This window comes from Acipenser ruthenus, chromosome 3 (genome assembly GCF_902713425.1).
Source record: "Acipenser ruthenus chromosome 3, fAciRut3.2 maternal haplotype, whole genome shotgun sequence".
NCBI lineage: Eukaryota > Metazoa > Chordata > Actinopteri > Acipenseriformes > Acipenseridae > Acipenser > Acipenser ruthenus.
In genome coordinates, this window is record NC_081191.1 from 33600259 (window position 1) to 33625197 (window position 24939).

Sequence of the window (24939 nt, forward strand, 5' to 3'; positions counted from 1 at the left end):
TTGACGCCCCCGATAAAACGAGGGAGTGGTTGTACAGTATTTGTTATTAGCCTATTTGTTTTTCTATGGGTCTCTCGCTATATCGCGGCCCTCGATATATAGCAGATTTGTATTGGACCCCGACACCCGCGATATATCGAGTGGGTGGTGTATTAGAGGTCGGCACAGGTACCCGAAAACCTGGGTAAAACCCGGGTTTTAAATTACCTGACACTACCCAGGTCTCTTTTTACTACCTGGGTTTCGATTTATTAATTTGAGAATTTAAAGGCCGGCGTAATAAAGACAACGTTAAAACAAGCTTTTGCATTAAGCCTTTTCTTAAATGACAGGATATCAGTGTTTTGCAGAAAACACACTGCGAGCGGTAGGTACTATGCATTGTATGTAGCTGGAGCGCTTTATTGAAATCGATCGTATATGTTTTGTTTTTTTTTACCTTTTTAATACCTTGGCTGTTACCACAGAAATATAAAATGAAAGTTTGTCGCTGTGTGTCTATTGTAATTTTTTTTCTGACTACTTGTGCAGAAGATCAGATGATCAGATTACTTAGCTTTACACCGTTATAGTACAGGTCACACAGGGAAAACGGAAATTGACAAGTTTTGCAAACAAATGTTTGCAATTAATTGTTAGTGCTATTATAAATTATTTTATTTAACAGATCTTGCAAGAGTCTTGTAAAGATCACAAAAGCATACATGACAGTGCAGCAAAGGATAGTGTAGAGGACACTACTGAATCCGAATCATTTCCTCCAGCAGGGTGTGGTGTAGGTGTAGAAAGATGTCAGATAGCAGTCCAACACCGAAATAGAGATTACCTTACAAAAGCGTGGGTAAGAGTACAATTTAACACAGTAGTAATACAGTAACATTTTGTAAAGGTACTTTCACAAAAACAAGATACCATCATATCTCACAATCAGGGCACTTCCTATCTGAACTCAAATAATGTACATGCAATCTTTACTAGTATTTGCTAGGATGAATGAGTGTTCAATAAACTTTAAAAAAAGTATCACTGATAAATAAGTATAGTTTTAATTAACAATGTGTTTTTTTTTTGCAAACACCTGCTAGCTCCCTGTGTAGCCATGCTGTTTCTGTTCCACTTTCCTTCCCCTGCGCATGTGAAATAGCAACGGGAGGACTTCCATAGCAACCACTGAAGCAAGCTTCCTGTTTACCAAAACGCAGATTTTAAAAACTTAAAATTAGACTGCTTTCCAGCAACTTTTGAGTAAAACAGAACATTGGAGTTTGTTTTGGGGTATGTAAAATAGTTATTTTTTATTAGTTGTACAAATCGCCGGAAGGACACTATGTTGAGATCTCTTAGGATACTAAACCTGTCCCGGATGCCCCTATCTACCAATCAGTGAGGAGAGCACAGAGAGCTGCTATTAAGTGTCAATCAATACATCCTGTCCAGTTTTCGTTTTGAAATTGAAACAAACATATAATCACACCAGGAACCTGGACCAATACACATAACTTAATTGGATTTAAGTGTAGGGTAAAAGTAGACAAAATAGACAGTTTTCATGGTGAAGAATGAATTTCCCAGTCCGTGTCACGTTTTTCACGGCCGTGAAATAGGTAGGGCCTTAGTAATGTATTGTCTGTCTCCCGAGCCCGCTCCTTCTCCACCCTTGCTCCGCAGTGGTGGAACGACCTTCCTACAGATGTCAGGACTGCCCAGTCCCTGACCACATTCCGGCGCCTCCTTAAGACTCACCTCTTCAAACAGCACTGTAGAACTCCTCTGTTGTATCCTGGGACACTATCACCCTTCATTTAAATGTGCTTTATTTTGCTCTTATCTGCCCCCTATTTTACTGCATTTAATCCTGTACTTCAGAATATTGTAATCTGCCAAGTGTTTAACCTGTAGTATTTTGTACTTAATCATATCCTGATGTAACTATCACTATTTAATCATATACTGATGTAACTATCACTATTATCTGCTGTATTATTGAATTGTGGTTTGTCACACTTGAACAAAAATTATTGTATTTCTTGCTCTTATTGTATTACTTGTATTGTAACACTTGAATGTATTTGCTTGCGATTGTAAGTCGCCCTGGATAAGGGCGTCTGCTAAGAAATAAATAATAATAATAATAATAATAATAATAATAATAATAATAATGTAAGTTTAAGCGAATGCACTTGGACGAAATGCTTCTCTGCAGCACAAAGGAATATCCACTAGAAAGTGTCCTGAGGGCATCAGATGATTTTTAATGGTTAGGTTTAGGGTTAGGTATTCGGTTACGGTTAGGTTTTAGTGCTGGGGTTGCTTAAGGTTAGGGTTGGGGTTGGGTTAGGATCAGAGTGGGTTGAATTCGTAGAGTTGCCAAGCTCTGGAAGTGAAAAGTGGGAGTGCTTGGCAAATGACCTAGAATCATCTGATGCCCTCAGGACACTTTCTAGCGGATATTCCTTTACGCTGCTCTCTGACCACTCCAGTATGTGACGCATATATGGTTGTGACATAGTATGTAGACTGATTAGGCCTATACATGTGTGAAAGATATTCTACATATCTTGGTTGCGATGTGGGCAGTAAGTCAAATTATATATATATATATATATATATATATATATATATATATATATATATTTCTTAATTTACCATTATGTTTACACTGGAAATTTGTCAGAGTTTACACAAAACATGACAAAGGCTAGTGACGGCCGGAATATGAAAATTGGAGAATGCTATATTTAAATGCCAATGTGTTTATTTTAAGCATTTTAACACGATAATGATCGATAATCGTCGTTAGAATTTGCATGATAATCGATGTCAACATCAGGGTTCGATTTACAACACATATATATATATAAAAAACCACAGGATCAACAGACATAGTGCTCTCTATGGAAGCCATCTGGGACAAAAATGCTGCTTAAAAGCGAGTCAGAATCTCAGGGGACAGAAAAAAGGTAAGCACGTCATTCCTCACTGAAACATTATTCATGAAAATGTGCAGTGATTTTTGTATAGATTGTATATATCATATATTTTTTTGTTGCGACTTTCTGTTATGTGGAATGTAATAAACGGAAACAAAACGGCGATTTTTTTCCCCCTTCACTTTACAACACCATTTCCACATTTGTTTTATTTGAAGTGTTTAAAGTTAAATTTCAGTTTTAGTTTGCTTGTGCAGCTACTTTATGAAAACGTGTTGCTGGCCACTGTTTACTGTGAAGAAACAGCAATGGCAAGGAATGAAAAAAATAAATAAAATGCGGTATCAACTTTTATGTACTATTTATTTTGAGAATAAACAAAACAACGTTTAACTTTAACTGCTATTTGGCATCCTTTGTTTTGTAGTTAATTCACTGGGGTGAAGTAAGTCCTACACAACTTATTCTTTACTCCTGCGATATTTTTCTATTAACGTGTTACATAGTGTAACATCTTGCTGTAAAATAAAGGCACACACACAGGGGGCGGGCCCACGCCCCCTGCCCTTACTGCTATGCTGTCTCTGTCTGCATTCAGAGCAATATAATGGCTTTTATTACTTTTTGAAAAACGAATGAATATCCGAATGAATATTTAAATTTTTTTGTCTATCCTACATGTAATTAAAAACAAACCATGCTGATGCGTTGTAGGCTTCACATTAAAATATTATTTTAAATTGATTGAAATTTAAATTGAAACTAAAGTATTAACATATTTTATTTCTTATCTCAGTTTACTTACAATTAGCCCAGAATAAATCATAGTGTCGCATTAACACGTTCTGGCTACACAGGAACTTAAATATCTGCCATTTCAAATCGGTACACAGCTTCTGCCGCCTATGCTCTCCGCTTTGCAGCAGCATTCAGTCGGCGAAATTTTTGGGTCATTATTGCTTGCACATAATAATCCTAATCAGACCTTCATGTGAATAGCTCATGACTGTATGGCAGCTCATTATCTGTGTTTAACATGCTGCTTTGCATATGTAAACATCATTAATTAAATGCAAATAAGGCAGCGGCGCTATTCCACCCCTTTAATTTTGCATCCGCTAAATCCTTGTTTTCTGCACGGAAATGGGACTCGGAAATGGGACTCGGAAATAGGACGGGGACAGAACTGCACATAGTAATCATAATTTGCGTAGGGTAAACGCTTCATAAATGAGGCCCCTAGTCTCTGTAAATCACTTTGGATAAAAGTGTCTGCTAAATGACTAATTAACAATGATTAATATACATTTAAGTTTGATATATACATTGACTGGACAGGCACATTGTTAGTAAGCTCAGTGGGGTCCTGATGTTTACTTTTGCAATACATTTGACTATTTTTTATTCAAACAGTACTAAAAATCAAACTTTTTTAATTTTGACAATTTTTAGTTTTTTTAAATAACATTATTATTTTTATTGGAGTACTGAGGTCCTTTCTACACATCATTAAGAAACGTTGGTAATGGCCAGTTTTAATTGGGCGACATGACCATACACACCAAAGGCGACAGAGTTAAAAATTGCTATTGACAAAACTATGATCAAAACTGGTTCATATTCATCAACATGATGTGGAAATTGTGAGTGTCTTCTCTGATGGTATTTCAACATATATGGCAATAAATCGTACATACCTGGAATATCCAGTTCTTTCTAAATTGACTCCCATATGTTACCTTTCATCTCTGTATCTTTGTAATTGCAATGAACTTTGTCGTAAAGCTCTGGGTATTTTTCCACAGTAAGTATGATTTTTTGTATGGATTTCACCGAAAGAGAAAGGCGGAAATAGGATTCGATCCTATTTATTTCACGTCACTCCAGTGCCACCCTGGTGCCACTCCTGCGTCTCTTGTCGCGTCGCCTGTGGTGTGAAAGATAATTATCAAAAGTATACGGTCTATTAATTTTGTCGCATCGCTGCACAGTTTTGCTTGCTGCATCGCGTCTGGTGGGTAGCAGCCTTTAGTTTGATACAAAGATAGAAAGAAGGCTAGGACAATCAATCCCATGGTTCAATGCGTGTAATCACTACAGGTGCCATTGAGCCCTCGCAAGAGATGGAGGGTAATACAAAGCATTTGACAGACAGCAGAAGAAACAGACTTTTCTACAATTTATAATTTTGGAAGAGTATTAAAGAACCAATCTATGATAATGTGCCAGTTGAAATTAATTTTGTAATTCTGTCATGTTGTGTTTCTTTAATTTTGTTTACATCTTTATATATCTAATATCTAATATCCATTCCTAGACAGATTATTTATGCACTTTGGGGGTGATGTAATTTACGGGCAAAGTGATTTGCGGGTGCAAAACCCCATAATGCTGCCGTAAATCGTGTTTAGCAGTCGTAAAGTCTGATTTTTACTGGCCGCTAAAATGTAAAGAATGGTGTTCTGCACCCTCTATCAAATTTGCACTTTACCATCATTAATCCATTAATTATATTGAAATGCATTCAAATGAAGAAAAGCGCTTGGAATTGGATGGCATCAGGATACTAAGCGAGTGCAAACAGTATAGTGTGATGCAATGATTTTGGCTTGTATTTAGGCAATTGCTGACCCTCCAAAAACGTTACACCTCTTCTTACAAGGTACAAACCATTGTAGAAGCGAGTAACTAAGAGCTGTATAAAAGCACACACCTGCAGAGACCTGTCATTCTTTTCAGTATGGCTGCTGTGCTACACTTCCTGATGTGGTGACACTTGGCTCTTGTTGAGGAGAGGCAGGAACACGTTTGGAGGTGAAGGGCAAGACGAAGACGACCCCCGCATATTCAATCTCAGGGTCACTTTGTTTGGGATGCCGGAGGATGCGGTGCTAAAGCCTTATCTCACTCCGCAGGTCATCCTAGACCTAATAGCTGAATTGAGGGATGAGCTAGACCCCTAGGGACCGCTATCCCTGCACATGTGAAAGCGCTGTGTTCTCTGCACTACTTATCCTCTAGTTCCTTTCAGACCACAGTTGGAATGTCTGGAGGGATAGCCCAATCCACCTTTTCCAGAGTGCTAGGAACATTTCTAGATGTCATGCTAAAAAGGGCAGGCCAATGCATATAATTTCCTAAGGATACTCGCATAACTGATGTTGGCTGAGGCTTTTCCAAGCAACTGAGTGACCTCAGCCATACGGACTCCTTCTCAGAAAACTTTTTTTTTATTTTCCGAGCGCCAAGAGGACTTTGCTGGCCGCCTTTTGACTTTTTTTTGCTTTGTATTTTCATGCTCCACAAATGTCATACAGTGACTACTGCTGTCTGTACTCCTAACTCTGCAAGAGCGGATGCTAAATAGACTGATGCGCTCATTGAGATCCTCATTATCATAATTGTGGATCATTATTTGTGCATGTTGAGTAATCTGCATTGCTCTTAAGCCTCCACAATTATTTGCACTGCACCGATACATCACCCCCTTTATGACTAAGTATCTATGAAGAATTATAACATTCTAAGGGTTAAATCACATTGATAGCCTGGTTGTGCCACCTCAAGTTATCAATGTATTGACATGGGGGTGGGGTATATTTCATGGCATAGCCTGTGAATGTCCCACTGAAATCTGCTTTATTTTGAAAAGAAATGCCCAAGCTTTAAAATGATGCACTACTTGGTGTCACAACCAGGCTGTCAATGTGATTTCACACTTAGAATGTGAGCTAATATTCAATAAGCACAATTTCACTCCATTTATCACCTTCACCCTGCCACATGGGAAAGTGTCTGCAGCAGACCACGTAAAGCAGTATCCAGCAGGAGTTTTGAACAGCGATGGAAGTAAGCTCTTGTGTACGTCCTGCAACGTTACTGTAGATCACTACAGAGAATCAGCTGTTGAGTACTTTACCTAGATTGCTCCAGTAAAAACCCAACTGTATAAATGGGTAATTGTATGTAAAATTAATGTGATATCTGTATAATGTGAAATAATGTATAATGTGATATCTTGTAACAATTGTAAGTCGCCCTGGATAAGGGCGTCTGCTAAGAAATAAATAATAATAATAATAATAATAATTTAGATTCAAGTATTCACCGAAAGAGAAAGGCGGAAATCCAGAGCAGTACTACGACTGCTTTACTTGCAAAGAAACAAAAAACGGTGACTTCCACGTGCAAAAAGTCAGCTGAAAAACGTGAAGCACGAAACACATTACATTTTGACCTGACAGAGGCGTTTGTTTGAGCAAATGGTGGAGTGACCCCTTCATCAGCCCAGCTGAGACATGAATACTTACGGAATTGGTAAAACAGTCTGGTTGCTTGTTAGTGGTCACATACGAGTCAACTGATGCCCAAGATCAGTATGGGTTACACATTGTATTTGTTTTGCAAGACCTAAATGGTGAACATGCATCTGACGTACTAGAACTGAAAGCTGTCCTTGCAGATACACTTTACCTACAGGCTGTTAATTACAACACTGTTTCACAAGCTATTGTAAAGTGCTTGAATAACTTTGACATTGATTTTGATGATGTCAGTGCATTTATCTCTATATTTGATGTTTTAAAAAATATATAATAACACCGTGTAACAATTTTTTTTTTTGTTGTTGTTCCTGGGTAGTAAGTGTTATTTCCTAATTGCTTATGCCTCAAAAGTATAGAAAATGGCTATTATTCCCCACAAACTTTGCTTTTGTGACCAGGACAGTGATATTTTGAAATTTACCTATTTTCCAGAACATTCCAGATAGATTCAGTGCTGAGTAAACTTGGAGTAACTTCTAGAACTTTCCAGTAATATAAATAGTAGTATAAATACAGGGGCCTTAAGCCCACCAGTTCAGTTTAGTTCCAGCTGCCTAAGTGGATACATATCTGCATTTTTCTGAGATGGCATCAAGAGGCTGCAAACATCCAGCAGACGCATTTTGCTATGTCTGTGGCCAATTTGTCAAGACAAGAGCGAAAAAGTACTCCGTGGAAGCATCTGCTAAGATGTGTGAGGCCTACAAGGCATATTTCGGCATGCCTGTCGGGGATCAAGACAAACCCTGGGCACCTCATTTCACCTGCGAGCACTGCAAAAAAAACTCTGGAAGGTAAGATGGACAATTGTTGCTCGGAATTTTATGTTATAAAATTTATTAAAATTATTAAAATTGTAAAAGTTTTTAATTTTAAAATGTTTTACAATTTTCAATGTTATTGAAAAAATATATCATGTATGAAAAATGTTGCGAGAATCTCTTACACATTAGTCATGGGTGAAATAAATGTATTTTTGTAGGATGGTACAGAGGGGAAAAGAAAGCCATGAAGTTCGCTATCCCAAGAATTTGGCGGGAACCCTCTGACCACTCAAGCAACTGCTACTTCTGCATGGTGGACCCTTCCAAACGTCGGACTGGCAAGAATGCACCTGCTATCACGTATCCGGCCCTTCCTTCATCCATCGCCCCGGTGCCACACTGCCATGAGCTCCCAACCAACCCCAACCAAAAAGACCTCAACGACTTGATTAGAGATCTTGGTCTCACCAAGTCCAATGCCGAGCTTTTGACGTCTAGGCTCAAGCAGTGGAACTTGTTGGATGAAAGTGTGCAAGTCGCAGATCAGAGGAAGCGTCACCAACCTTTTTCCAGCTTCTTCACCCGTCAAGATGGGCTCTGCTTCTGCCACAATGTGACCAGTCTGTTCGAGGCAATCGGAATCACCTGTAACCAGAATGAGTGGCGCCTCTTCATTGACAGCTCATCCAGGAGCCTCAAAGCCGTGCTGCTCCATAATGGTAACAAGTACCCGTCTCTTCCCCTGGCTCACTCGGTGCACCTCAAAGAGGATTATAACAGCATCAAGACCTTGCTGGACGCCTTGAAGTATGATGAGTATGGCTCGGAGGGCATAGGAGACTTCAAAATGGTGGCATTCCTGATGGGTCTCCAAGGCGGTTTTACCAAGTTTCCCTGCTATCTTTGCCTTTGGGACAGCAGGGACACCAAGGCGCACTACCACAGGCGGGACTGGCCAGAGCGGACCGAGTTCTCTGTGGGGAGGAACAACGTCAAGTGGGAGCCACTGGTGGACCCCCGGAAGGTGCTGATGCCACCACTGCACATCAAATTGGGCCTTATGAAACAATTTGTCAGAGCTCTAGATAAGGAGTTGGCAGCCTTCAAGTACCTTCAAGACTTCTTCCCTAAGCTGTCTGAGGCAAAGGTCAAAGCCAGTGTCTTAGGCCGGACCACAGATAAAGAAGATCCTGGAGTGCAATGAATTCCCCAAGAAGCTCACTAGTAAGGAGAAAGCGGCTTGGAACAGCTTTGTCGCAGTGGTTCGGGGATTCCCGGGGCAATCACAAGGCCGAAAACTATGTGGAGCTGGTTGAGACTCTGGTGAAGAACTACGGCACAATGGGCTGTAGGATGTCCCTCAAAGTCCATATCCTTGATGCTCATCTTGATAAATTCAAGGAGAACATGGGAGCGTACTCGGAGGAGCAAGGCGAGCGCTTCCACCAGGATATACTGGACTTTGAACGCCGCTACCAAGGACAGTATAACGAGAACATGATGGGAGACTACATTTGGGGGCTGATTCGTGAAAGTGATTTACAGTATAATCGTAAATCTCGAAAAACTACTCACTTCTAAATCTTTTGTAGTCATTTTTTTATTACTTTAGTATAAATACATGTTAATTTGGATTCATACGTTGTTTTTTCTGACTTTATGTGAACGAAAAGACACAAATTCGCCCGTTTTCTCATTGGAAATAGGTAAATTTCAAAATATCACTGTCCTGGTCACAAAAGCAAAGTTTGTGGGGAATAATAGCCATTTTCTATACTTTTGAGGCATAAGCAATTAGGAAATAACACTTACTACCCAGGAACCAAAATTGTGTTACATAGTGTAATCTGTACACATAATTCATAAAATAGTTCTGTGCATAATCCGCGAAAGATGCTACTTTACCCGTGACACTACTGTGAATTTTAAAGAAAATTTCAGCGATTTTCACAGTGCCTTATTAATAACTGACCATTCCAGGTCAGCACGTGGAATTTTCCCACACACAGAGGACTGGGAAAAGGTGGCCTCTAGTGGTGAAAAAGCATCAGTGGCCCAGGAAAAAAGGCTCATGTACTGGCTTTCCAGCACTTCACCACAATATATAATGCATAGCATTCACTTTACTTCAAGTCTGAGAGGGACAACATACTATCAGTGTTGTGATACACAATAAAATCTGTATAACAAATTAAAGAGTAAGTAGTGGGTTCCAAAAAATATAGTGTTATACATCCCCACGTGTTGCTACAACTGTTTAAATAACGTACCTGTAATTTTTCTTTTCATTGTTAACATCCTGACTAACTTTTTACACTTATAACTTTAAAGTTTGTTTCAAAATGGACTCTCTAGTGCACTGACAGTGTAAGGGTTATTTCCCACACTGTCAAACACAGCAATAATGATCCATGATGTAGTACGAAACAGAAAGGCCAGAGCACTTATGTTTATCACTGTTCCTGCAGTGATTTAGAAGACTGATCTCAAACCCTAATGCACTAGGACGGCCATTTTCAAAAGAAATTTGAAACTTATAAGTGTAAAAAACTGTCAGGATGTTAACAGGTACATTATTTAAATAGTTGTTGCAACACGTGGGCACGTGTAACACGATATTTTTCAGAACCCTGCTACTTACTCTTTACGTACCAGTTCCTAAAAAAACTGCAGTTCTACTTCAGTACATGTTGCAGTATTTTGAACACTGTACGTTTTTAATACAGTACAAAATACACTAGTGCTAAATAAATGTAAAGGTTATTTTACTATATGTGGAAGGGTGGTGGGCAATTCACTGACACACATGGGAGACGCAAGGTTTTATTTGAAACGCCGCTTGGCGCACTGATTTATTTTTGCCACAAGGTGGCACTGTTGTACTGCTGCAGAGCACAACCTACTACCAGCAATGGTAAAAAGGTTGGCAGATCATAGCGCACACGCAGGTGCTCAAAATAATAATGAAAAAAACAAAAGGTGAAAGAAAAAGGGAAAATAAAATACAGTAATAAAACTACAAAATAAAGGTGCTGCACGCGGCAGCGTTACCCTGACCGTCGCTATCCGCACGGCCCGGGTCTCCGTCCTCAACCTGCTTATACTGTTCGGGGTTCTGCCCAAGTTTTTCCCCATTACTAAAAATTCCTTTTCTTTTTCTTTTTAATTAATTTGTTGTGCTTGTTCTTCTCCGGCTGTGCTCGGTCCGGCAGCAGATCTTCTGGGGCAGGCTGAGGGAACAACAGAGCATTATCTTATAGTGTCAGCAATCCCCCCAAGGCCCACCTCTCAGCCACTCAGAGAGAGAGAGAGAAAGCCAACATACCCTCTCCCCACCTCTCCGTGTCACTGCCATGACTGACAGGCAGATTTACAAGGCTGCTGCCCCGTACCACGCATGCGCCAGACAGTCAGCACAGATCTCCCCTGTTACACTATACAATACAATTTAAACAGTTACAGTTTCCAAAATACACAGTCTTTTATCTGACTATTCTGTGGAACAGTTATCTTTGGAATCACACTGATGCCTTTTCTATTTAGATGGAATATATGGTTTACTACGCGTTAAAACATGTTAGATGTAGGTATTTCCCAGGTGAACTCACAGTCATTCTGAATGCCAAGCGCTTCTACCTCTACAAAACACTTTGTGGGTTTTTCACATTGAAGAAAATGAACTTCAAATCACAAGGTGACTTCAACAAAATTGGACAGCAGATTAAGAAGAGATGGAAGCTCTGAATACAACAAGGACACAAATCACATGTGGGGTTGTTGGACTAAATACTAGAGTAGTGTATTAAAAGAAAGACTGAACAAAAGCAGTCTGATTTATTATTATTATTATTATTATTATTATTATTATTATTATTATTATTATTACTATTATTATTATTACTATTTGTTTCTATTATTATTAAGTCACACATAACACACATGTTATTGATAAGTAAGTAGAACTGTTCAGTAAGCTGTAGTGTCAAAAGCATTCATGGAAGGACAGTTCCCAGAAGTGAGTCACCAGTAATGCATCACATGATCATAACAGACCTGTAGAGATGAAAACATATCTCCAGTCTTTTACAGTCATCTAAACATCTGATTTAAGAAAAAATAATCATACACATTCTCTGTCCTTCACCAGTTATGGGTTTAACCATCGATTCTTAGCATATCGCAATGCTGAAAGAGCACCAACACATAAAAGTTATTTCATTAAGTATGAAAATATAGCTGAGTAGAGCTGCCTGTAGTAGACTGTAGCACAGAGCCTCATTTTAAACAAAACACTTTAGATTTTATAAACACTACATACTTAGAAAAGAGGAAACAAATAGGGCAATGTAAAAACACTGCAAGCTCTCAGACAAACTCCACCACCAAAACCAAATAAATGAATAAACATAAATTCAGTCAAAATCAGTCCATTAATCACAGTCCCTTACACCCTTGCCTAATGCACATGTCACATTCGCATAACTCTGCGAGGTTAATGCAAAGTGAAGTTAATGCAAAGTGCCATCCTTATTTATCTTTATGAATCAATGCTCGTGTATGCGAAATGTTCCCTCAAGTTAACTTCTCTCCATTGTGATTAAAGTTAGTCCCTAAACGGGGCATTAAACTCACTCTGCAACCAGTCTGCCTTTCAGGACAATCATCTTTTAGCAGACTCATCCAGGAATATTAGTCTTATTGCATTTAATCACCAAATGCTAACATCGAAGATTTCAATTAATTAAAGTCACTCAAAAATTCTGGCCAGCTGTTTCCTGCCACTTGGCTGAGGACAAGGTGGAGAAAGACAGGCAACTCAATCCTCAACAATGCTAGGCTGTGCTCAGCATAATGCAGCCACCTAATTATACTTAGCACTTCTAATTCTTAAGGTGGAAGCTGCATATCTGACCAGAAATGTAAGCAGATTATAACTATATAGATAGATAGATAGATAGATAGATAGATAGATAGATAGATAGATAGATAGATAGATAGATAGATAGATAGATATACAGTGAACCAGGCTTCACTCTCCGCAGTTTTTTTCCCCCCTTTTAAAATCAGACCCATGACACACGTTTTACCTGTTGAAAATAAACACATTTTTAATCACAAATACAAGAAAGGCTTTACACAGTACTCATTATATATATATATATATATATATATATATATATATATATATATATATATATATTGGAAATCAGTAATCATGTTGCTTGTGCTAGTAAAGGGTAAGAGAACAGATTGAGGTCACCAAATGAGATACTAAAGATGGCTGAGATTAGAATAAAAAGCATGATTGCTCATTTAGAATAAGTACTCATGGTTTGTTTTATGTATTGATTTATTGATGTATTTAACATAAACAGACTAGGATATTACTCATTTAGATACTGTAGCACAGTCTCATTTACCATGAGGTCCTCAGGCAAGATGGTAAATTACAAATGATTATTATTGTATACATAGTAAGTTACTCCATGATTGATCTTAAATTACATAGATTTGCCTTGACCATTCCAGTTAAATCCCACAATACTGAACAGAATAAATGAATACTGCTGACTGAGCCTAGGATATTTCTCTAGCTCAGGATCAAACATGACATGATAATTTATCATAGCTTTTTAGGATACTCATCTGATGTTTATTTTATTTTCAATAATAAAAGCAGCAAATAGAAGTACAAATGCAAAAAAACAGCAACTATTCTGCAGAAAATTCTAAAGGTATTATCTTTGTCTTAACATATTTGCATGCATGTACATTATCCTATAAATTGTGAGCCACCTTGTGTACTTTTATATGAATTATAAAACAACAAGCATGTCAGTGACATTCATCCCCTACTGTGGCTGTAAATTCAAAATTAGAGCCATCAGTAGCATGAAAAAGTTGCCCACACTGGCCTATATAAACTGTATACAAGTTTGACATAAAGAAAAAAAATATGGGTCTTTCCATTTACCCCGAGTCTTCAGTATGATTATAAGATTTAACAAAGCAGTGAGGTGTCAAAATGTTGCAATTAGTGATAGAAATACTCTATATTTAAAACTGTGAATGTTTTTCCAATCTTTTATTTTGATGACACTAATATAAGGCTTTGAATGGTGAATGTGATCGCTTACTGCAAGACGACAGCCAAAATATGGACCATAGATAGATATTTCATTCACAACTTTGCTTGTGACTTTCACATAAGCACAGATTCCAGCAAGATATGAAATGATTTGCATAATACAGCTGTAATGGAGTGCAAATGATGTTGTCGATGATAATGAAGGTCTTATTGTTCTTCACTTTTTGTTTTGTGTGTATGTTGTTTTTTTTGGGGGGGGGGCTTCAAAATATATAAAAAAAGGTTCAGTTATTACATTTAATAATTAAATCAGTATCTCTTGGGCAAAATAAAATACAGAAATCTGTTGAACTGACAGAATCCCATTCCTGTATGGTTAAACATATTTAGCAGTGCATATTTAGGCAACAGTGGAAACTTTGGTATAACTGCTGTCAGACAATGTGACTGCATCTACAAGTTCCTGCAATGAAATCCATTAAACGTGCTATGGCAGGGCAGCAGGAGAGAGCACACGATTAAAGGGGGCAGGGCAAAGCCCTGCTGATTTAAAATATATTTGTTTTGTTTTTATTATTATTATTATTATTATTATTATTATTATTATTATTATTATTATTATTTATAAATGTGACAGCGGAAAAGCTGTGGGTTTTATTATTGTTTGGCAAGGACGAGCGAGGTGCTGTCGGCCATGATGTATTGCTTTGGTTTTAAAAATACTTTGTGGGAATGTGTGACTGTCAGCTAGTAATTATTGAATTAGCTGGCAGTCATGCATAATTATTCTACCTGTGCAGACTATGGCCGAGGGGTAATGAGATAATTAATAGCCAGTTAACCCCTCGGCCGTGATATAAAAGACCTGCAGCTTTGGCTGCAAGAGGTGGGTGTTCGAGAGGAGAGAACGAGAGTGAGAGAGAGAGAGAATAAAACGAAAGTAAAAAAGGATCAGTGAAGGCAACTGCCCAGCCTGACCTTAGGTCTGTTTTGTTTAATGTTTGTGATTTTGTTTTTGTTTAAATATTTATTTTCGCTCCGTGAGCATTGTTTCTGTCCAACCTTTTTATTTTTTTTTGTGTTAATAAAAATAACGCTGCAGTGTGCATTGCACCCGAGTACCTTGCCTGTGAGTAGTTCCTGCTTCTGGCCTGATGTCACCAACCTTAGCCGTCTTGTCACACCTGCTCTAGATAATTATGTATTCAGGGGTAGATGTACTACGATGGGCCAGTCGCAGCACAAACATACCGCAATTTGCATTTTCATTGCAACAATTCGCAAAGTATACATTTTGTGAGTTGTGGTTTGTTGCAGCAGAGGGTCCTAGAAGGAGAACATCTATACATGCAAGGGTGCATTTTGCTTCGGGTCTGTCACATTTGGTGTCAGAAGCGGGAGAGACCAACAGATCCGGAGATGAATAGGTTTAAAAAAAAAAAACGGTGAAATGGGGAGGCAGCAGCCACAGCAACCACAAAGGCGGCAACAGCAGCAAGAGAGGGAGGAGCCCTGGGACGTCTGGCCCGCGTGCACGTGCTGTGGCCAGGAAGAGCATTGCTGGTGGGGATGTCTGTAAGTTCCCCCAGACTGGTGCGTCCGATGTGAAGAGTATGGGCACTGCTGGACTGAATTCCCCTATGCAAGACCCGCCTCGGCAAAGCAACACCAGCCGGAAGTAGCGCCATGGTGCCTTGCTTGTGCCGACTTCGGGCACACAACCCCCAGCTGCTCCTTCCCTTGCGGTGAGGTGGAACGGGTTGTGAGGTGCCACGCAGCCGAGGCGGGGAGCGGAAGAACTGCTGTGGGCCGTGCTGTTTGGCATTCCAGAATGAGAAGAGCCATCACTGCCGTCCCGAGAGCCAGAGTGGGAGGAGCCATTGCTGCCGTCCCGTGAGCCAGAGGGGAAGGAGCTGTCGCTGCCGTCCCGTGAGCTAGAGGGGGAGGAGCCATTACTGCTGCCTCCAAGGCCAGAGGGGGAGGAGATGCAGGCTCACCCCCCTGAAATTCTTTCAGGGGAGAAGGGCAGAAACCAGCAGCCTTTCCAGCACTGCTGCTGGAGGAACCAGCAGCCTTTCCACCACTGTGGCCGGAGGAACCATCCGCCTTACCACCACCGCTGCCGGAGGATCCAGCAGCACCACCACCACCACTGTTGCCGGGGAACATCCCAAGAAGGGACCAAGGATATTTCCTCCCACCCGCCCAAACTTTGGATATTTAGGGGGGGAGGTGGCCATTTAAGGCCATTTTGTGGCTGCACAAGGGGGGAGGTGTGTGACGGTGTGCGTGTGTGTGTTTATTAATTGTTCACGTGTGGTTTTTGGGGGAGTTTATTGATTAATTGTCACGTCACTAATATATAAGGGAGGAAGGTGCACTGTTTGAGGAGAGTGTGTTGGAGAGTGTTGTGAGCCGTGTTATTGTTTGTTTTGTTATAAATAAATAAAATACAGCTACAAACTTACCATTTTGCCTTTGGGTCTGTCACAGTTATAAAGAATTCTAAAAACTTATACTTGACTTGAATTAACAGTGTTAAACCCCGACATTTTTCTGTACTTTTTTAAGACACAGAATTATCACTTTTGAATTTCTCAATCGTGGTAGGGATCACTCACTTTAACTTTAGATAAAATCGCATATTTTAGCCGCTTCCAACACCAGATCAAATCATCAGCCTCTCCACTCATCTTTGTGCTAATTTATGGGAAGGGGTACCTTGAAAGTCGAGACCAAAGGCCAAAGAATGTAGTGTAAAATATGTATAATGTAGGAGTGTTGTCTATGTTAATAAATTTATTGCATGAGTTTACTGATTGAATACAATTTACCGGCTTACACAGACACACTTTTTTTTTTTTTTCGTTTTTCTTGAAACCAGTTAAAACAACATTTCAAAGCTTGTTTGGTTATCAGATATTCTATACCTAAGTCCCAAGTGCCTCTGGCTCCAATGCTTTGCACCTGTTAAGATCTACTGGCAGGCCTCCTCCTTGTTCAACACAGCCCAAATTGGAAAGTTGTGTCTGGGCTCGAGAGCCTTTGGGTAATTGCCTGCAAAGAGTTTCTTCTCCTCTGCAATTCCTTCAACAGCAGATGGGTTTAATCATTGCCATAAACACTGTTGCATGGCTATTTCCCCATAGAAAGAAGGTGCCTATAAAGAAGGTAAACAGATTGTACAACAAAGTGTTCTATTGCTGTCAGCAATGAGTCTGAAAATAAAACACTTCCCTTTGACTCTCAATTGGCTGACAGTCGACACATAATGAATAATAGCTCCCGGGGACTGTGAGAAAGATGTGTGAGAAAACTTTAATTAAAAGCTTGTCAATACAACTTTACCTGACTGACATCACCTGACAAATCTTTTTTGCCAGTCTTTGTTGTCTGTGGGATAGCAGGTAGCACTCTTGTTTTGCCGAAAGCAAACAATTCAGACATAGTTTAAGCACTAGGGGAAAGAGATGTTGCCAATAAAGTACAATCGTTTTTGTTTATTTGTTTGTTTTCTTCTAATTAGCAAGCCATGGTAGGATAATATATGCATTTCCCCAGCAGTCATGTTGTAAAAGTGAGGAGTAAGCTGCATTTATCTTTCTTACCTCAGCATAAAAAGGTGCAGAGTAAATCGAAGGAATACATTTACAATTTTTCAGGCCTTTTGTTTTAGAGTTAATTTGCACATACATTCTTTGTTGTCATAAGTGGAATTTGACATTTTCACATCTACAAAAAATAAATAGATATAGCAGCAATGTCAGGCACTGCGCACAACCACACATTCACTATGAAAAATATTGATATTCTATTTTCAAATAGTATTTAATCTTCCATTCTACCATTCTATTACTATTTAAGTTATATTTAGGGCTTCTGTTTTTCGGGTTTTAGTAATTGTATTTTTTGAGCTATTTTCGAGTTTTATGTAAATCTGTTTTTTTCGGGGCTTTCATTTTTTATTTACTTTATGAAATTAGTGTTTTTGGTTACTTTTCAAAATGCGTGAGTGTTTTTTTTTTCTGTCAAAGTATGGTAACTCGACAGTACTTGCACTTAAGTTGTACCTTCTTTACTTTGCTGTCTTCCACAACGAAATCCCTGTGGTCACGGGCACATTCTTCTGGGGTTGTTGTGTGTAGGCATTTTTCTACATTTCGCCACTATTCTGTTTTAAATCCTCCGTATCTTAACTGTAATACAGCTTTAAATCCCACGAACAAGCCTCTATTCCTGATTGTAATCTCATTTTAAATCTTGCAAGCGGAGTCTCCAATAGAAATGTAGGAATGTGCTGTCACTCAGTAGTTGGGGTGGGTTTAAAGTATTGAGAACAAATTAATGATAGATGCAAGTCAGGAAGGCGAGACATTGCCCAGCAGCACTGGGAAATGTATTTATTATTATTTTTGTAGTAGGTTTTATTTTTTAATGTGAAAAGGGTAAAGTCAACGTGAATTGATTAACCATTTCCACAGTTTTTCCGGTGTTTATTGGCTATCCACCGATTTCATTTTTTTGTGTGTCAGGGGTGTTTTATCAGGTTTTATCGGTTAAAACCGAAAATCAGAAGCCCTAATTATATTTTAAAGAGCTGCTACAGCTAATCTCTGGACAGAAAAAAAAAAAAAAACGTTTCTTGGTAATCTTCAGATCAGAACACTACAATTAGTGAATAATACATTATTAACCTATACACAAGGTGCCTTTCATATTTAAGTATAGCACCTTAAATCCGTGGGCTGTTGAAGCTCAAGAGCTTTTAGACTAGATGTGTTTAATTACAGCATATTTGTATTTTTCAGGTGAGTATTCTTAAGCTATTGGATATAGTGGGAAACATATTAACACAATCTGGCTGGGGTGAATAACACAGCACCCAGTTTAGGGAAAAGCTGATAATTAAGCTTTATGCTATGACAGGGTGTTAATATGATGTGCTAAAATATCACAGCACAGTGATCTCTCAGGACATTCTACAACCCTGGAATGCCACAATATGATTATAAAAGAGCATTTTATTTAATAGCAGTATGTTTGTGTGCTTGCTTCTTAGTGATGTATGTGGTTCTGTGCTTTGAATTGTGTAATTGTACCCTTATGCAATAAATGCACTAAAGTTACAGTCAGACAAAATTAAAGTTAAGGGGCTATTTATCCATGGTAATTTTTTTTGTTGTTTTTGTTTTATTTTTGTCCATATCTAATTACAAATCCATTCTAGTAATAGTAACTTCAATAGTTCAAGAAAACAGCTCTCTTGCGCATACATTTGTTTCTTTTTCATTCATTTGGGGAGAAGAGGTACAATATATTACAATATATTACAATTTAGATATTACAATAGGTCTAATAAAGCTTACAGTGTCACAAGTAATGTTATATATGTGCTACTGGTTCCAAGTCGTATTATAAATGTCACAATAATGTGATTTTTGGGATGCTTTTGTTGGCCAAAGTGAGGCCCCTTTTTCTTATTTATTTATTTATTTATTATTTACAATTAGAAATCTACAGAAATGCTGCTCTATCCTGTTTACCTGTAACCGAAGGTTGTGTGAATGACTCAGTGTTAGAGTTGGGAACCATTCTGGTGGAAATGTTGATGTCTTCTGATGGCTCCATGTCAGGGAGTGCCTCACTATACTTCCCTGTCATTGAGACAAGGCAGAGTCCTAGTTGGTTGATGATGGACTAATAAAAGTACTGTTGCTTTTATATATACTGTAGTGCACTCCCCCTTATCATGCCAACATAAGAACATAAGAAAGTTAACAAACGAGAGGCGGCCATTCAGCCCATCTTGCTCGTTTGGTTGTTAGTAGCTTATTATTATTATTATTATGTATTTCTTAGCAGACGCCCTTATCCAGGGCGACTTACAATTGTTACAAGATATCACATTATTTTTACATACAATTACCCATTTATACAGCTGGGTTTTTACTGGAGCAATCTAGGTAAAGTACCTTGCTCAAGGGTACAGCAGCAGTGTCCCCCACTGGGGATTGAACCCATGACCCTCCGGTCAAGAGTCCAGAGCCCCTAACCACTACTCCACACTGCTGCTTGATCCCAGAATCTCATCAAGCAGCTTCTTGAAGGATCCCAGGGTGTCAGCTTCAACAACATTACTGGGGAGTTGGTTCCAGACCCTGACAATTCCCTGACAATTCTCTGTGTAAAAATGTGCCTCCTATTTTCTGTTCTGAATGCCCCTTTATATAATCTCCATTTGTGACCCCTGGTCCTTATTTCTTTTTTCAGGTCAAAAAAGTCCCCTGGGTCGACATTGTCTATACCTTTTAGAATTTGGAATACTTGAATCAGATCACCGCGTAGTCTTCTTTGTTCAAGACTGAATAGATTCAATTCTTTTAGCCTGTCTGCATACGACATGCCTTTTAAACCCAGGATAATTGTGGTAGCTCTTCTTTGTACTCTTTCTAGAGCAGCAATATGCTTTTTGTAACAAGGTGACCAGAACTAAACACAATATTCTAGGTGAGGTCTTACTAATGCATTGTAAAGTTTTAACATTACTTCCCTTGATTTAAATTCAACACGTCTCACAATATATCCAAGCATCTTGTTGGCCTTTTTTATAGCTTCCCAACATTGTCTAGATGAAGACATTTCTGAGTCAACATAAACTCCTAGGTCTTTTTCAGATTCCTTCTTCAATTTCAGTATCTCCCATATGATATTTATAATGCACATTTTTATTGCCTGCGTGCAGTACTTTACATTTTTCTCTATTAAATGTCATTTGCCATGTGTCTACCCAGTTCTGAATGCTGTCTAGATCATTTTGAATGACCTTTGCTGCTGCAACAGTGTTTACCACTCCTCCTATTTTTGTGTCGTCTGCAAATTTAACAAGTTTGCTTACTATACCAGAATCTAAGTCATTAATGTAGATTTGGAATAGCAGAGGACCTAATACTGATCCATCTGGTACTCCAGTGGTTACCTCACTCCATTTTGAGGTTTCTCCTCTAATCAGTACATTCTGTTTTCTACATGTTAACCACTCCCTAATCCATGTGCATGCATTTCCTTGAATCCCTACTGCGTCCAGTTTGAGATTTAATCTTTTATGCGAGACTTTGTCAAAAGCTTTCTGGAAATCTAAATAAACCATGTTGTATGCTTTGCAATTATCCATTGTCGATGTTGCATCCTCAAAAAAATCAAGCAGGTTAGTTAGACATGATCTCCCTTTCCTAAAACCATGCTGACTGTCTCCCAGGATATTGTTACCATATAGGTAATTTTCCATAAGTTTCCACAAGTTTACATAGAATAGATGTCAGGCCTATTGGTCTGTAGTTACCTGGTTCGGTTTTGTCTCCCTTTTTGTGGATCGGTATTACGTTTGCAATTTTCCAGTCTGTCAGTACAACCCCTGTGTCAAGAGACTGTTGCATGATCCTGGTTAGCGGTTTGGAAATAACTTCTTTCATTTCTTTGAGTACTATTGGGAGGATCTCATCCGGCGCAGGGGATTTCTTTATTTTAAGAGCTCCTAGTCCCTTTATCACTTCTGCCTCTGTTATGCTAACGTTATTTAAAACTGGATAGGAACAGGTCCACATGTGGGGCATGTTGTCTATGTCCTCCTTTGTAAAAACCTGTGAAAAGTAATCATTTAATATATTTGCTATTTTTTTTTCTTTGTCTATGATTTTGCCATTTGTGTGTCTTAGACATTTAACCTCCTCTTTGAATGTTCTCTTGCTGTCATAATATTGGAAAAATATTATAACATGTTGGTCTTCCCAGCAATTACATGCAGTATGTCATGCTGATCTCAAGGGACATCATGCAGTTTGCTGCGGTTGTAAAAATGTATTGTACTGTTTGTATAGATAGTAATGTTTGAGGAGTTATTAAATGGGTAAATCCTCAATAATGGAAGTATCTTAGCCTCTGGATATTAGGCACAAAACAATCTTATCCTTAATATTTGTAGTAGTAGTCATATCTTTTTTTAAATTTCAAAATAAAGCATGTCTCATGTATAACAGAGCTAGGGTTACACAGTAGAAACAAAGCACTCCATAGACTGTCAACACACAGTAGCAGAAAATGCCTTTGTTGAGTGTTAATCACAAACAATGTAACCATGAAAGGTAATTATCTCTCGGAGATGCTGATATAAATTATTCATTAGTAACAATAATAACTTGGGGGTTAGTTTGTCAGAGAATGATAGAGTGGTGTAATGCTTTTTGAACCTTTGACTTGACTCCAAGTGTGTTGCTAACATCTGCATCAGGCTTTAGGCTCTCCAGGCTGTCAAAAGAATAACAGTATTTGTTTTTTGTGTGGGTTAAAGGCTTAATAGAAAAAGTCTATAATATCTATATTATAGACTTTTTATATCATATAAAAAGTCTATAATATCAGTGCATGTCAGTAATTCAAATCAGCGATACGTAATCTGAAATTACTACTGAATTCACACAAAGCACACTGTAGTACCGGGTCAGATACTAAGGTTATTCCAGTAGAAGTGGACGCCGGGAAGATGCTGTGGAGGAAGTGTGACCATGTTGAGTGCTGAATGTTGTAGATGATTACCCCGCATGTGAACATTTTATTTTGTTTATTCATAAAGACAACAGTTGTTGATTTCACTTACCTGAGTCTTTCTCATAAATGCCTGATGGTCCATTCATGCCAGTGATCCTGCAAATACAAATATCTTGTCAATAGAGAACACAACACAAAAGAAGCATCTATTCACAGTGTACACAAACCCCTAAAATACAATTCATTCATAATAAATTAGCTCTTGACAAGTTAAAGTATAAAACATATTATCAAATCAGTTTTCCATTAACCCTTTGCAGTCCTATGTCGGACCAGGTCCGACATTACAATTTTCCCTTTCCGGTCCAAAAAAACGTAAAACACAGGTCCTCTAGTCGTTTTTTTCTACGGAAAAGCAGAGAAAACCATTCAATGGCCGAGTGAGACCGATAGGAGCCGAGAGAAGCCGGAAAAAAAAGGGGTGGATCTGAGCAATACACATAGCCCCGGCACCACAGAGATAACACGGCCATAAACAAACAAGATAGCTGCTTCTGCATCCAGCGCTCAAAGAATATCACAGACATTTGCAGAGCTTTTTCAGATGTTATAGTAATAAAATAATGACTTGGATCGTATTATTGAGGAGTTTGGTGATAAAACAAGTGATCAGGAGATGATTTATCAGTATGCACGACTATGAAGAGGTATGTGAAAAATACAGCGAACAAGGGGTGGGGCGGGGCTGGAGATGCAGTACTGAGTGTCCTGTTGATATGCAGTGCCTTTTAAACCTGTTTTACTGTGGAAAAAATACTTTTAAATGCGTCTAAAATAAACTGCACGTGTGAAAATAAATTGGACCTGACGCGTCTGACATGCTGAATAAATTGACCCCTAAGGGTTAATGTATTTATAGCAATGTGGAATTGTACAATATTGTAGCATTTGTAGGAAATGAAAGCAGGCTTACACAGGGATTTCAGGTTCTTGCCCTTCGTTGCTGGTCCACCAGCCACTATAGGACGGGCCGAAGGTCAGGATCCTCTCCCTGTTGCCACCTCCACTTTTCAGCCCCCGACTGTGGTCATCTCCCGGCAAGTGACTGCCCCAGCCCCACTCACCGATGCTTCCCGGCTCGGTTGCCAGTCGTGACCCTCGCCTGTCTTGCAGTGAGCTCCCTCTCCCGGTCCTCCCTCTTGTACAGTGGTTGCAATACTCTCAGATGCAGGGGCGGCAGGAGAGGGCGTCCGCATTGCCATGGCGAGCCCCAGCCCGGTGCTAAATTTTGAAGTGGAATGGCTTAACCTGTTCAATTCAGCAGGCAACTTGCACCTCCGGCTTCTTGAAGGTCAGGAGCCACTGCAGCGCTGCATCGTCGGTCCGGATGGGAAGGTCACATAGATAGTGCTGGAAGTGCCAGACCACCACAACCACCGCTAGTAGCTCCCTCCGGGTCACGCAGTACCACTGCTCCGCCTTCTTGAGGGAATGCCAGTCATAGGCCACCACCCTCTCACCATTGGGTTCTTCCTGGGACAGTACAGCCTGGCATCCGTGTCCAGGAGGAATGGTAGGCTGGGGTCTGGGGGGGAGAGCACTAGGGACTGTATCAGCACATCCCGGAGGGTGTCAAACGCAGCCTGCCATTCCTTCGTCCATTCAAAGGGTTCTGCCTTGCACAGCGGCTGGTGCAGGGGAGCGGTAATAGTAGGCGGTCAGACCCAGGAATCCTCTGAGTCGCTGTTGGTCGGTGGGGGTGGGCCACTCCCTAACAGCAGTCACCTTGTCCGGCTCTGTACTTATTCCCTCTCCTCTGACCCGGTGGCCCAGGAAGGTGACCTCCCTTCTCAGGAAGCGGCATTTGTCCGGGTGCAGCTTGAGTCCCGCCGCGGTCACGTGCTGTAGCATTCTCTGCAGGGCATCAAGGGCGGTCTGGAAGGATGCTCTGCACCAGGTAGATGAAGCATTCTTGGGGACACCGACCAGAACCTTCTCCATGAGCCATTCTAAGGTTGCTGGGGCTTCCCAGCAGCCTTGCACTGCAAGCCAAGCTCCAGATTGGTGGCAATTCTCCAACATCACTGAACACCTGCTAAGGTTGAAACTGAGTCTGGGTCACAGAACCTTCCAGAATATGGTTACAGCAGACCCAGGGTCATTACAATATATTTAATGTGGAACTTGTATTTGTCTTAAATCGTGTATAATATATATATATATATATATATATATATATATATATATATACTGTATATATCATGAAAATTACTCAATGTCAGAGGCAATAA